Source organism: Eschrichtius robustus, chromosome 3 (assembly GCF_028021215.1).
Source record: "Eschrichtius robustus isolate mEscRob2 chromosome 3, mEscRob2.pri, whole genome shotgun sequence".
Taxonomy (NCBI): Eukaryota; Metazoa; Chordata; class Mammalia; order Artiodactyla; family Eschrichtiidae; genus Eschrichtius; species Eschrichtius robustus.
In genome coordinates, this window is record NC_090826.1 from 40,740,039 (window position 1) to 40,755,837 (window position 15,799).

The 15,799-nt window shown below is 37.6% G+C and overlaps 1 protein-coding gene across 1 annotated transcript in view; it reads right to left on the minus strand.

Moving 5' to 3' along the window:
- The window catches only part of AGBL4 (AGBL carboxypeptidase 4), a 1,261,847-nt gene that overhangs the window by 325,547 nt on the left and 920,501 nt on the right, over positions 1 to 15,799 (minus strand). The gene's annotated exons all lie outside the window — the stretch shown is intronic.

Consider the following 15,799-nt stretch of genomic DNA (forward strand, 5'->3'; position numbering starts at 1 on the left):
TCTGGTTCGGTCTCCCCCAGGGTCACTGTTCCTTCCCCGGGTCCCAATGCGCACACTATTTTGTGTGCGCCCTCCAAGAGTGGGGTCTCTGTTTCCCCCACTCCTGTCGGAGTCCTGCAATCAATTCCCACTAGGCTTCAAAGTCTGATTCTCTATGAATTCCTCCTCCCGTTGCCGGACATCCAGGTTGGGAAGCCTGACATGGGGCTCAGAACCTTCACTCCAGTGGGCAGACTTCTGTGGTATAAGTGTTCGCCAGTCTGTGAGTCACCCACCCAGCAGTTATGGGATTTGATTTTACTCTGATTGTGCCCCTCCTACCGTCTCATTGTGGCTTCTCCTTTGTCTTTGGATGTGGGGTTATCTTTTTTGGTGAGTTCCAGTGTCTTCCTGTCGATGATTGTCCAGCAGCTAGTTGTGATTCTGGTGTTCTCACATGAGGGAGTGAGAGCATGTCCTTCTACTCCACCATCTTGGTTAATCTCCTGAAGTGGGTCTCTTGTAGACAGCATATATATGGGTCTTGTTTTTGTATCCATTCAGCAAGCCTGTGTCTTTTGGTTGGAGCATTTAATCCATTCACGTTTAAGGTAATTATCGATATGTATGTTCCTATTACAATTTTCTTAATTGTTATGGGTTTGTTTTTGTAGGTCCTTTTCTCCTCTTGTGTTTCCCACTTAGAGAAGTTCCTTTAGCATTTGTTGTAGAGCTGGTTTGGTGGTGCTGAATTCTCTTAGCTTTTGCTTGCCTGTGAAGCTTTTGATTCCTCCATTGAATCTTAATAGATCCTTGCTGGGTAGAGTAATCTTGGTTGTAGGTTCTTCCCTTTCATCACTTTAAATATGTCCTAACACTCGCTTCTGGCTTGTAGAGTTTCTGCTGAGAAATCAACTGTTAACTTTATGGGAGTTCCCTTGTATGTTATTTGTTGTTTTCCCCTTGTTGCTTTCAAAAATTTTTCTTTGTCTTTAATTTTTGCCAATTTGATTACTATGTGTCTCGGCGTGTTTCTCCTTGGGTTTATCCTGTATGGGACTCTCTATGCTTCCTGGACTTGGGTGGCTATTTCCTTTCCCATGTTAGGGAAGTTTTCGACTATAATCTCTTCAAATATTTTCTCAGGTCCTTTCTCTCTCTCTTCTCCTTCTGGGACCCTATGATGCAAATGTTGTTACACTTAATGTTGTACCAGCGGTCTCTTAGGCTGTCTTCATTTCTTGTCATTCTTTTTTTCTTTATTCTGTTCTGCAGCAGTGAATTCCACCATTCTGTCTTCCAGGTCACTTATCTGTTCTTCTGCCTCAGTTATTCTGCTATTGATTCCTTCTAGTGTAGTTTTCATTCCAGTTATTGTATTGTTCATCTCTGTTTGTTTGTTCTTTAATTCTTCTAGGTCTTTGTTAAACATTTCTTGCATCTTCTCGATCTTTGCCTCCATTCTTTTTCCGAGGTCCTGGATCATCTTCACTATCATTATTCTGAATTCTTTTTCTGGAAGGTTGCCTATCTCCACTTTATTTGGTTGTTTTTCTGGGGTTTTATCTTGTTCCTTCATCTGGTACATAGCCCTCTGCCTTTTCATCTTGTCTGTCTTTCTGTGAATGTGGATTTTGTTCCACAGGCTGCAGGATTGTAGTTCTTCTTGCTTCTGCTGTCTTCCGTCTGGTGGATGAGGTTATCTAGGAATAAATTTAACTAAGGAGATGAAAGATCTTTATGCTGGAAACTTTAAGACATTGATGAAAGTAATTGAAGAAGATACGAATAAATGGAAGTATATCCCATGTTCATGGACTGGAAGAATTAATATTGTTAAAATGTCCATACTTTCCAAAGCCACCTATAGATTCAATGGAATCCCTATCAAAATTCCAATTTGTATTTTTTATAGGAAAAATGGTCCTAAAATTTGTAGGAACCAAAAAAGCAATCTTGAGAAAGAAGAAAGCTGGAGGTATCACACTTCCTGATGTCAAAATCTACTACAGAGCTACAGTAATCAAAAAAGCATGGTACTAGCATAAAATACTTCAATCTCTATAGTCACTATTTGTCACACATAGACCAATGGAACAGAATCAAGAGCCCAGAAATAAACCCATGCATATACAGTCAACTAATATTTGACAAGGGAGCCAGGAATACACAATGTAGAAAAGATAATCTAATCAATAAATGGTGTTGGTAAAACTGGATATTCATATGCATATGTAAAAGAGTGAAATTGAACTCCTATCTTACATCACTCACAAAAATTAACTTGAAATGGATTAAGGACTTAAATGTAAGATCTGAAACTGTAAAAGTCCCAGAAGAAAACATAGGGGAAAATCTCTTTGACATTGGTCTTGGCAATGATTTTTTTGAATATGACACCAAAAGCACAAGCAACAAAACAAAGATAAACAAATGAGACTGCATCAAATTATAAAGTTTCTGCATAGCAAAAGAAATGATCAACAAAACGAAAGGACAACCTATGGAATGGTAGGAAATATTTTCAAACCATATATCTGATAAAGGGTTAATATTCAAAATATATAAGAAAGGACTCATACAACTTAATAGCAAAAAGAAACAACAAAAACAAAACAAACAAAACAACAAAATAAGTGAGTTAAAATTGGCAGAGGACCTGAACAGCCATTTTTCCAAAAAGACACACATATGGCCAAGGTACAGGAAAAGTTGCTCAACATCACTTATCATCAGGGAAATGCAAATCAAAACCGCAGTGAGGTATCACCTTACATTTGTTAGAATGGCTATTATCAAAAAGAGATTATAAGTTCTGGCAAGGATTTGTGTACTGTTGGTGGGAATGTAAATTGGTACAGTCACTGTGAAAAACAGTATGGAAGTTCCTCAAAAAATTAAAAGCAGAACTACCATATGGTCCAGCAATCCCACTTCTGATTATATATCTAAAGGAAATGAAATCACTGTCTCAAAAATCTATCTGCATCCACATGTTCATTGTAGCATTATTTACAATAGCCAAGATGTGGAAACAATCTAAGTGTCCAAAATGCAATATACATATATTTCAGCCATAAAAGAGTGAAATCCTGCCATTTCTGACAACATAGATGAGGCTTCATGGCATTACACTCAGTGAAATAAGTCAGACAGAGAAAGACAAATACTGTAGGATTTCATATGTGGGATCTAAAACACCAAACTCATAGAAACAGGGAGTAGATCAGTGGTTATTAGGGGCTAGAGGGTGGAGGATATAGGTGATGGTGGTCAAAGGGTTCACACTTCCAGTTATAAGATGAATAAGTTCTGGAGATCTAATGTACAACATGGTGACTACAGTTATCAATACCATACTGCACACTTGACAGTTGCTAGGAGAGTAGATCTTAAAAGTGCTTACCACACATGGGAAGATAAATTGGTGCAGCCACTATGGAGAACAGTATGGAGGTTCCTTAAGAAACTAAAAATGAAAAAAAAAAAAAAAAAAGAAACTAAAAATGTAACTACCACTTGATCCTGCAATCCCATTCCTGTGCATACACCCAGAGAAATACATGGTCCAAAAGGATACATGCACCCCAATATTCATTTCAGCGCTGTTTACAATAGCCAAGACATGGAAGCAACCTAAATGTCCATTGACAGAAGAATGGATAAAGAAGATGTGGTACATATATACAATGGAATATTACTCAGCTGTTAAAAATAATGAAATAATGCCATTTGCAGCAACATGGATGGGCCAAGAGATTGTCATACTGAGTGAAGGAAGTCAGACTGAGAAAGAGAAATATCATATGATATCGCTTATATGTGAAATCTAAAAAAAATGATACAAATGAACTTACTTACAAAACAGACACAGACTCATAGACTTAGAGAATGAAATTATGGCTACCCGGGGGAAGTGTGGGGAGGGATAGTTAGGGAGTTTGGGATTGACAGGTACACACTGCTATATTTAAAATGGATAACCAGGGACTTCCTCAGCAGTCCAGTGGTTAGGAGTCCACCTTCCAATACAGGGGGTGTGGGTTTGAGCCCTGGTCGGAGAACTAAGATCCCACGTGCCGCGCATGGTGCGGCCAAAAGTTAAGAACATAAATAAATAAATAAAAATATAGTAAACAGCAGTAAAAAAATTTTTTTAAATTAAAATGGATAATCAACAAGAACCTACTGTATAGCACAGGGAACTCTGCTCAACATTCTGTAACAACCTAAAAGAATTTGAAAAAGAATAGATACATGTATATGTAAAAATAAATAAATACAATTTTAAAAAGTTCTTGCCCCCCTCCCACATACAGGTTAAAAAAAGAGAGAGAGAATGAGAGAATAGAGAGAAATAACAATTATCCTTGGTATCAAAATGTTTTGGTAATTGCTCCAAAACTTCTTTGAAAATGTAAAATAATAATAATAAATAAATAAAAATAATGGTTACTTCTTTGGGAAGGACTTTAAAATACAGTGTTCCCATGGACACCTAATATAATGACTAATGAGAGAAAATCAGTGCTCCCCTTCCCTGCCATCCCCATGAAGGAAATGACAACTCAGATGTATAAATTACTAATTTCTCATTCGATCTCCTGGCTAGACTGGGGTGATTGTAATTGCACTGCTTCAGGCCAGGGTGTATCACACTTGCCTACATACATTTTAGCAGTGCAGAGACAGCCTAACACTGCTGTAGACCTTTAGCCTGTGGGTTTAGTGCTCTAGTCCCTGAACCAAGGAGAACCAAAAGAACAAATGTCCTCCCAGCTAAGGCCAGATAAGCTTTCCTCTTTCTCTCAAACCCCATTATAAAGGCCTAGTTTGGTCAATAAAGTTGCTCTGGCCTCTAGTGTGTATAGCATTTTCATGCTAATATTAATAATACGCTAGGGGCTTCACTGCCATGATTACCTCACTTAATCTTCATTTCATGCCTGTGAAGTAGGTGTAACCATCCATATTTAATGAAAAACTAAGCCACAAAGTAGTTAAATGATTTTCTTAAGAGCTTGGAGCCAAGAAGTGGGAGAATCAAGATTGGAATCCAGGTCTACCTGGTTCCATACTTTGACTACTGTTGAAAGTTGACTCCCAGGTAAGGCTGGCATCCTGCTCTGTATCTGTTAAGCCTAGTTCCTGGTCTCTGGCTGCTATCCTAGGGCCTGGTGCCTGGTCTCAGTACCCTTAGCTACTGGTATGGGTCTAGCTTTAACCAGGAAGGCCCTCCCTCGGTCCAACGAACAGCCTCCACTTGATGACGATTCCTGTCTCTGTCCAGAGATTCTAGCTCTGCAGCCCCTACTGGGTCTATTCTTTTCGATAGAAGGGCTGCTACAGAACAGATCAATGTTTGCTCTGCTCTCAGACCTTCATTCACACAGTTGGGTTTAGTTTGGCCACAGAGGTAGTCATTACAAAACTTGTGTGATCTTGTGCCATTTCCAGGTCATGTCAGGTCTTAATTTATCCCCCATGGATGATGTTTATAATTCAACTCTCAGACAATCAGCACAGTAGCCTTCCCTGTACACAGATACTTGTTTAAAGATGAGGTCATAATGACCCAATCACAGAATGATAAGCAACAGAGATTCTGCTGGGACTTCTGGATGAGAGTTCCTTGCTTTTTCCTATTGGACTATAATTTGGGAGAATGTAATTTTGCCATCCTGAGATGCCATGTGGCCTGGGAATGGAGGTAGGAGCAAATTAAGAGAAGAAGAAAAACAAACTGGGTCCTAGGAGCTCTATATCAAGATGCACAGAAAGGCAGATTTATTTCTGGATTATTTATGAATGAATGAATTACTTATTTTTGCCTAAACCAATTTAGATTGTGATTAAAGACTCCTACGCATATAGTTCCTGTGCCTTAATTTTACCTTTCATGTATTGAATTCCAGTTCCTTTTGGCCTGTGGCCTGCATTGAGTCTGAAGGCTCAGGTCTTGCCAGCTCCTTCCTGACCTGACCTCCCTTATGCTGATCCACTATGGTGCTTTTGGATGCCACACCTCCAATTCCCCTTCCCAGAGCACAGCCCACCCATCTGGATGCTCCAAAATAGAACCCTTGACCTTCTCATTAATCTCCTTACCTGAGTCCTGGGATATGGCATCCTATGTAGATTTCTCAGGGCTCCTGGGGACTATGAGAACAAACATGTTTCTCCCTGCCTTTATGTGTTTCTCAGATTCTGGAATTTGTTAACTTAGATTTAATAAATCTTCTGAGTAACACCCAATGCTGCTGTTTTTCACTGTTGACATGAAAGATGTAGGTTGGGGGATGGAAGTGGGAATGTAGATTGATACAACCTTTCTGGAAAATGAGTTGGCAGTAAGACTTAATAATTCCTTAAATATATTAATGCTCTTTGGCCCAGCAATTCTACTTTTAAAATAGCCAGATAAAAAACTTATGCAAAAGAAGTAAAAGCTTTTTTCACAAATAATTTTATGGTAGAGTCATTTATAAGAGAAAAGCATCTGGAAATAACACAAATGCACAACAATAAGACGTGTATTTTAGTAAACCAGGCTACATTTAAAAGATGCAAGAGAGTAGAGCTTTTAAGAATAAGTGTGCCTTTAAAATGCTCATAAAATGCTCATGGATCTAGTAATTCCATCCCTAGTAATTTATCTTAAGACAACAACCTAAAATGTAGACACAGCTATATACACAAAGGTTGATAAATTATTCATAAGATGGAAAAACTAAAATCAAGTTAAATATCCAACATCATTGGCATGGGAAAATATTTCTGTTGTAATATTAAGTGAAAAATCAGGATAAAATTTTATATTCTATAGGATCTCAACTATGTAAAACAAAATTATACATGCATAGAAAAAAAGGCAAAGAAGTAAATGTATTAAAATATTAAACAGTGATTGCCTCCGGGAGATAACTGATATTTCATCTTTTTAACTTATCTGTGTTTTTCAAAATTTGTACTATGGGCGTGTGCAACTTTTTAATAGAGAAAGTTATTATAAAAAGATGGTAAATATGCAAACTACATAGCAACATGAAGATTGTTTATGAAATAATGTTAAGTGAAAAAAGATGTACATAAAAACTTACTGTGATTGCAATTATGTAAATATGTTTCTGCATATAGACAAGAACTGAAAGGGAAAAATGTATAAATAGAATTAGGTTTTTTATTGTGCTAAGGCTGTGGGACTAGGAGTAATTTGTTTATCTCCTTTAAAGATCTCTTTAAAGTTGTTTTAATGATGTGCATGCATTTTTTGAACCATCCTCTCTGTGTGTATTCACTGTGCTGCTGACTTTCTGGCCGTGAGGTCGGGAGTACCCTGGCTTGGCTTCACATCTGGTCCTGGCCCCTCTGGACTGGCTCCATAGGCTTTGCTGGCTCTAAAAATGGCCATGAAGCAGGAATAATGGCTAGTTTGGCCTCTCTTGTTCCTTTAGTCTTCAGAGGGGCTACATTTACATCATGGGGGACTTTAACTGGAGACAAAGCCCAAAGTTGTCATGTAATGGTCAGCAGGTTCAGTTACCATTTAACATAGGTATTGTTTTAACAAGGTTAAGAGGGGATAAATTTTTTTGTGTGGATATTTGTAATCAGGAACAAATCTAGCTGTGATTTTTTTCTGGAAGTTTCTGTGATATTTTAAGGAAATCAATTGTCTCTTCAGAATGCAGCCTACTTAGTGGAAAAGCCCCATGACTATGATGTCCCCAACATTTCACGCTTTCCTTATCACCAGCAAAGTAGGTCAGCTTTAATTCTGTCTGAGAAAGAAGACTCTGTGCGCCAATATCACACATGAAGTAATATTTATATGTAGCAGTAGAAAAGGTAAAGGATTTAGGATCAGACAGATCTGTATTTGAATCCTGATTCCATCACTCACTTATTAACTGTATTTATGTGGGTAATTCTAATCGAGCAGCACCTTCCTTTCTCATCTGCAAGTCAGGAAAGATGACTTGGGACTTATGTCTTATGGGACAGTGGGGAGAATTATATGAAAAATACATGTAGAGTGCCTAACACAGTTCTGGCACTGAGTGCCAACATTTAGATACTTCCTAAATGCTGTCCTTTTAGTCTATACCATCAAAAAGTTAATGACCATTTGACAAGGGTGCCAAGATAAATCAACAGGGGAAAGAACACGTTTTTTTTTCAACAAATGGTGCTAGCAAAACTGGACAATCACATGCAAAAGAGACAAATTGGAGTCTTATATCATATAAAACTTAACTCATAGGAGTACATCTTTGTGACATTAGGCAATGTTTTCTTGGATATGATACCAAAAGTATAAGCAACAAAAGCAACAAAATAGATAAATTGAACTTTCATCAAAATAAAAAAATTGTTGGCTTTAAAGGACATCAAGCAAGTGAAAAGACAATCCACAGAACAGGAAAACATATTTGTAAATCATGTATCTGTACTCAGAGTATACATTTTAAAACTCTTACAACTCAACAATAAAAAGACAAAATATAACCTAATTTAAATGAGTAAGGGAAAATAACTTGACTAAACATTTCTCCAAAGAAGATATACAAATGGCCAATAAGCACGTGAAAATATGTTCAACATCATAAGTCTTTAGGAAAACGCAAACCAAAACTACTGTGAGATACCACTTCACACCCACTAGGATGACTATAATCAAAAGATAGATAATAAGAGAGGATGCAGAGAAATTAGAAACATCTTACATTGCTGATGAGAATGCAAAATGGCACAGCTACTTTAGAAAACAGTTTGGCAGTTTCTCAAAATGTTTACCTTAACATTTACCAAATGATCCAGCCATTCCATTCCTAGGTATATGTCCAAGAGAATGAAAAACATAGTTTTTACTTGTTCACAAATGTCTTTGGCAGCATTATTTACAGTAGCCAAAAATGTAAACAACTGAAATGTTCATCACTAGATGAATGGGTAAGCAAGTTGTGATATATCCATACAATGGAATATTATTTGGCAATAAAAAGGAATGAAGCACTGATACATGCTGTAATATGGATGAACCTTGAAAACATTATGCTAAGTGAAAAAAATCCAGTCACAAAAGGCCACATACTGTACAATTCCATTTATATGAGATGTCTAGAATAGGCAAATCCATAGAGATAGAAAGTAAATCAGTGGTTGCCAGGGCCTAGGGGAAGGCAAAAATGGGGGGGTGACTGCGAATGGGTACAGAGTTCCTTTCTGGAGTAATAATAATGTTCTGGAATTAGTGGTTATGATTGTACAATTCTGTGAATGTACTGAAAACCACTAAAGGGTGTACTTTAAAGGATGAATTTTATTGTATATGAATTATATCTCAATAAAGGTGTTATTTTTTTTTAAAGCTATGACCAGCACTTTTAACTTGATGGTGGGAACATAAAAATCTTTCTAGAAGTGTGAAAAGGTATGATGATTACATCATTGCCAAATATTCTAGCTCTTCTCAATGCAGTGCCCTTCCCTGTAGGAAGATTCTGCATCTCTACCTTGTTGAATTAGAAGTGGTCATATGACTTGCTTTGATATAGGAAATCTGGGCAAAAGTGACCCCTTCTAAAAATTTTTAAGAGAAGGTACATGGCTCACCATCTCTCCCTTTTCCCTCTGCCATGACTACCCATATGGCAGGTGCTGTCAGCACTTTTCTGCAACCTCACATATTCTCCTGGCACTTATTATTTCTGCACATATTGAATACTTTCCAATTGCCGACATCTGCAAACCTCTCCTGAGGGCTTTCTTGGGCCACTGGAATCTGCTATGTCCATACATTGAGCAGATTGGAAGTGTCAGGGAATTAACACTCCCACCCTCACTCCCACTCCTCTGCCCCTAAGGGATAACTCTGAGGCTTATTTTCCACACTGACTTCCAGGGTTTCCCTGTAGGATTAAATTCCACTTGCCGTCAGTGGTAGCTTGCTTGATAACGAACCTTTCTTCATTTTCTTGTATCACTTCCCCACCTCCCGCCAAGGTCTCTGGGATCACCTCCCAAATAAACTACTTGCATTAAAATCTTTGTCTCAAGTTCTGCTTCTTAGGGAACCCAGACTAAGACATAGAGCAATGTTCCAAATAAAGGATGCTTGGTCAGCCTGGGTGCCAGAGTAAAGATGAAGTAGAGCAGAAGCGACTCCAATCCATGAGAGACATGTACCAAAAGTAAAAAATAAACCTTTATTTTTTAAGTCTCTGTAATTTTGATGTCATTATTACTTTGGTGTAACTTAGTCTGTCATGATTAGTGAACTATGTATAACTTTTCTTAGTAATTCTCATTCTAGGAATTTTTCCTAAAGAAATAATTAAAGATGCACACAAAAATCTTTATGCAAGAGTGTTCAGGGGCTTCCCTGGTGGCGCAGTGGTTGAGAATCCACCTGCCAATGCAGGGGACGCGGGTTCGAGCCCTGGTCTGGGAGGATCCCACGTGCCGCGGAGCAACTAGGCCCGCGAGCCACAATTACTGAGCCTGCGCGACTGGAGCCTGTGCTCCGCAACAAGAGGCCACGACAGTGAGAGGCCCGCGCACCGCGATGAAGAGTGGCCCCCGCTTGCCACAACTAGAGGAAGCCCTCACACAGAAACGAGGACCCAACACAGCCATAAATAAATAAATAAATAAATAAATAAATAAATAATTCAAAAAAAAAAAAAAGAGTGTTCACTGTGGTATTATTTATAATTAAATCATCAGGGACAATTTAATATACAATAATAGATAAATTTAATATAGAATGCTTTTCAGCCACATAACAGTCCCTCTGAGAATATTTAATAATATTGAAAAAATGTTCACATTATATTCCTATATAGTTTATACAGGATCATTATAATTTTATTTTTTAAATTACATATATATTTGTATATACACGTGCAAAAAGTAACTGTCTCTCTTTTTAAAAAACATTTATTTATTTATTATTTATTTTGGCTGCACTGGGTCTTAGTCGCAGCATGAGGGATCTTCATTGCGGTATGTGGGATCTTTAGTTGTGGCATGCAGACTTCTTAGTTGTGGCATGCGGACTCTTAGCCACGGCATGCAGACTCTTAGTTGAGGGATGCATGCGGGATCTAGTTCCCCAACCAGGGATCAAACCTGGGCCCCCTGCATTGTAAGCGCGGAGTCTTACCCACTGGACCACCAGGGAAGTCCCAAAAAATAATAGTCTCTTTCATCAATCTGGTGATAAAAGTCTCACTTGGATAGGAGAAAAATATTTCCTCATACTGCCTCCCTTCTGTTGAAGAGGTTATAGGAGAATAAACTTTCCAAAAAGTAAGAAAAAAACTATAGTTGGACTTCTGGGCCAAATGACTAAATAAGTTCATGCTTCAATAAACCCATTCATTCCCATCAAATAGTAATACTGAATAATATAAGAAAAAAAGAAATGAAAATATATAGTTGGGCTCCAGTGCAAGAGACATATCTCCATGAGGCTGAAAAGTACAGAAATGCAAAAGGATACATGCTCCTGAGGCTACTTGCTTGTTGAGATCTGGATATAGCAGCAGGCAGTAGCAGCTGAAAGTTGGACTCCTATGAGCCTCCTAAAAGTACTCTATAGGAGATGGGGATCAGAGACAAGGTCTTCTGCTTAGAACAAGGATCTAGGGTGGGGCTCACCTGCTATGAAAGAAGCCTAGAAAAAAAAAAGGCTGCTGCAGAACTTTCTGGGAGAGAGCTCCTGTGTGCTGTAGGCCTAGAGAGGCAAGGAATATAGACAAAGGAAACAGAAGCAATGTTAAACTATCCTGCTGACTTTTTGTCACTGGATCTCCATATCCCCAATATTTACCAGGTCCTATACTGAAAATATGGGTAGAGTCAACTGCAAAATCCACCATATAGGGATATGTGAGCATAGTGGGAGTTTGCGGGGGCAGGGGGGGTGGTGGTCAGGGCTGGGGAGAGAGAGTAACAGAAAACTTCCTTCTCAAAGTGATATTACAAATTAAAATTTCAAAACACATGAAGAAATTAAATGCTAAAAATGATACTAAACAAAATCAACAGTTATAACTTGAATTCACTCCAGATGAAACTTATTTTATAGAACAAAGATTTTAAAATAAGCATATTGAAGGTGTTGGAAGAAACAAATGAAAATGTTAAAACAGAATAAGAAATTATGAAACAGAACAGGCAGAAATAAAACAAGAGCAGGTGGATATGAACAAAATTAGAAATCTTGGAAATTAAAAATAATCATTGAAATATTGAAAAAGACAGGAAAATAATCCAGACTAGATATGGTCAAAAAGTGAGTTTATGAATTCAAGTTACTTTTGGGGAACTCAGAATCAATGCAGTAAAATAAAATGCTAAAAATTATGAAAAATTAGTAAAGAATCATGGAGGGCCACTTGAGAGAATCCAACATTCATCTAATAGAAATTATTGAAGAAGAGAATCAAAGGAATGAAGAAAAAGCAATCTTTGAAGGGATAATTTGCCAATAATTTCTCAGAATTAAAGAAAGACATAGATTCTCAGGTAGTAAGACTACTCAGAGTACTAAGCAGGGTAAACAGAAATAAATTCACATCCAGACACATTAAAATGAAAAAGCAGAGCATGAAGATCAAAAGGAAAATCTTTAAACCTACCCAAGAAAAGATAAGTTACCATAAACAAATACTGGCAGACTTCTTATTAGCAACTGTGGATGTCAGAAAAAAATGAAAAAAAAATGTTCAAAGAATGAAGGGAAGCCCTCCTCAAGCTAGAATTTATACCTAGCCAAACTATCATCCCAAATTGAAGTCAAAATAAGAACATATACAGATTAAGATCGTTTCTCATGGACTCTCACTAAAACAGCTATTAAGGGATCTACTTTAATAAGGTAACAGGAAAATCTTGAGATGCAATAAACAGGAGAACACAAAAATTTATAAGCTGTGTAGGAAAAGTCAGCTGGCTCTTCATCATCATCATCATCATCATCATCATCATCATCATCATCATGTGTAATTGCTAATAAGTGGAAGAAAGAATGAACTAGTTGTTGAATGATACTGAGATAATGGGTTATCTATATGTAAACAACAAATTAAATCCCCAGCTCATATCATACACAATGATCAGTCCTAAATGAGATAAATACCCAAGTGTGATGTAAAACTTGACAATTTTTAGAATACAGGAGAATATGATATTCAGGTAGGGAAGGATTTCTTAAATAAGTCACAAAAGCAAAGCTCATAAAGCAATATTCATACATTCAGCTACACTAAAACAAACAAAAAAACCCTTCCATAAATCAAAATACATCATAAATCAAAAAACACAAGCCACCATCTGGGGTAAGATATTTGCAATGCATGTTAAGTGACTAAGTATCAACATGCAGAACAACAAAGAAATAAAAACCAATAAAAAGAAACAACCCAAGAGAAAACGGACAAATGATATGAAAAGTCAGTTCACAGAAGAAAGCAAAAGTGGCCAATAAACATATGAAAAGATATTAAACCCCACCAGTAATCAGGGAAACACATATTATAAAAACAATGGGATAACATTTCATATTTATCATGATGACTGGTAAAAATTTGTCTGATGATGCCAAGTGTGGAGGATTCAGAGAAATGGAAACTATTATACTTTGCTGTTCTTATACTTTGAAGTATAAATTTGTTCAACTACTTTAGAAAACAACTGGCCATTATACAGTAAATTTGAAGATGCATGTAATCAGTAATTCTTCTCCTAGTTATATGCTCTAGATAAATTCTCATACTTATGCACAAAATGCTCCAAGTAGTATTATTTAAAATTGCAAAAAAACTGGAAATAACCTAAATTATGATCAATAAAATGGAAAAAGAAATTGTGATGTAATCATAAGTGGAATACTATATAGCAGTTAAAATGATTGAACCAGAGCTACATGTATTCACATGAATGAATCTCTACAGTATAATAAGTAAGGGAAAAGTTCAGTATGACATTTATAGTGTGATATCACTTATAGGAATTTGTAAAACAATACCAGTTATACCAGTCATATTTTGGGATATATAGATATAGAAGATCATTGAATTTATTACAGTGGTTACCTATAGAGTGAAGGGAGAGAGATGCAATCAGCTAGGAGTACAGAGATGCAATCAGCTAGGAGTACAGAAAAGTCTCAACTAGATCTATAATTTTTTTAATAGGGGACTCTGTAGCATATATGGCACAATGTTGCTATGATAAAGCCAAGCTGTTTGGTGGTGAGGGGGGCAATAGATGACTCTTCATTTTATCTCTACTCTTTTCTGTGTATTCAAAATTATTCACGATGAACAAAATAAGAGTTTAAAGAAGATAACACAGAGTTTTAAGGCTTCCAAATTCCCAGCCAGCATTTCTGAAGGCTCCTAGCTGATGAGGAGTGGTAGCATCAGACTGCAGTTCTGTGTTGAGGATGGTCTGGTGATGAGTGCAAACAAGCTAGTATCTCCCACTGGCATTCCCAGAGAGGTAGCATGCCCCTTGCTAGCTGCAGCAGCTTCTGGTGAGGTGGGGAATGGAGATGACTTTGAAAGTGAGAGACAGTTAGTAACAGTAGAGGGAAGTGATTTTGACATGGACTAGAGTTGTTCAGGTAATACATAGCCTCACGGTCTTTCCTAACCTTTCCAAGTCATGACACACATGGATAATATTTGGTACACTTGAGTAGAGGCTACCACCTTGGCAGCTCAGTTATCCTGGGACCTACCTGTACCCCTGAAAGATGGGTGGATCAATATATCACAAGTGTATATCTTACAATATCACACAAATGTAGCCTACTTGCAGTACTGTATACTCGTGTGACACAACATGACTTTTGAGAAGCTTTGACCCAGAAAATAGTCTTTCCTCATCTAAAAGTAGGGAAAATTATAAACCATTCCAAACTCTGGCAGTGCTTAACAGTGTGCCCAAAAAGAGTGCACTGAGAGTCACAACTATTCTGCTTGAATCTGTGCAGTAGCAATTAGGAACGGAAAGAGCTGGTGCAAAAGAAATGTAGTTAACAGAGTCTAAAAGTCTCCTTCTAAAGCAACTGAAGACAGATCAAGAAACCTCTCCAATTCATATGTCAGCATCATATCAGGGTGTGACCAGATGAGACTAGAATGTGAAAGCAGGCAATCTGGGTCAGCATTTGTGGAGCAGAACAGAAAACAATCATGAAGGAAAGCAACTAACTGGACGGGACAAAGATAATCACTTACCAACACCTTAGTGGGAAGGGATTGGTAGGTCACACAACTGAGCCATTCTAATTATATTAGCCCATGATTTGGAATTTCTATATATGTTAATTATATACTTGTTAAACACAGCTCATTCTATGGGTTAGATTGAACATTTTCAAACCAGTTCATGTTTGTTCTTCTGATGTCCCAAGTTCAAAGAGATCTATCAGGTGGAAATGTAGTAAGGCCACCCGAACTGGGTGGATCCAAATTACATTTGCAGTCATTGTCTTCTATCTCAGTTACATAGACAGACAACCAGCCTTTGTGCTAAGACAGTGCCTGCAGAGGACAATTTCTCAATCTCCTTGCGAGCCAACTGGCCCTGGACACAGCAACAGGCTGGGTGGTAGGCAGGATGACATGGCACAGCTATATTGGTTACTAAAATACTGAAATACCTCCGTATTTATTGGTAATTAGCCACTCCTAGAGCTCCCCAACCCTGCCATGTGACCACTCCCCCACACCAGTCCCTTCCTCAGGATGCCATCTCCCCACAGTCCAGTAACCAAAGTGTTAATGCCCAGCACAGTAGAGGG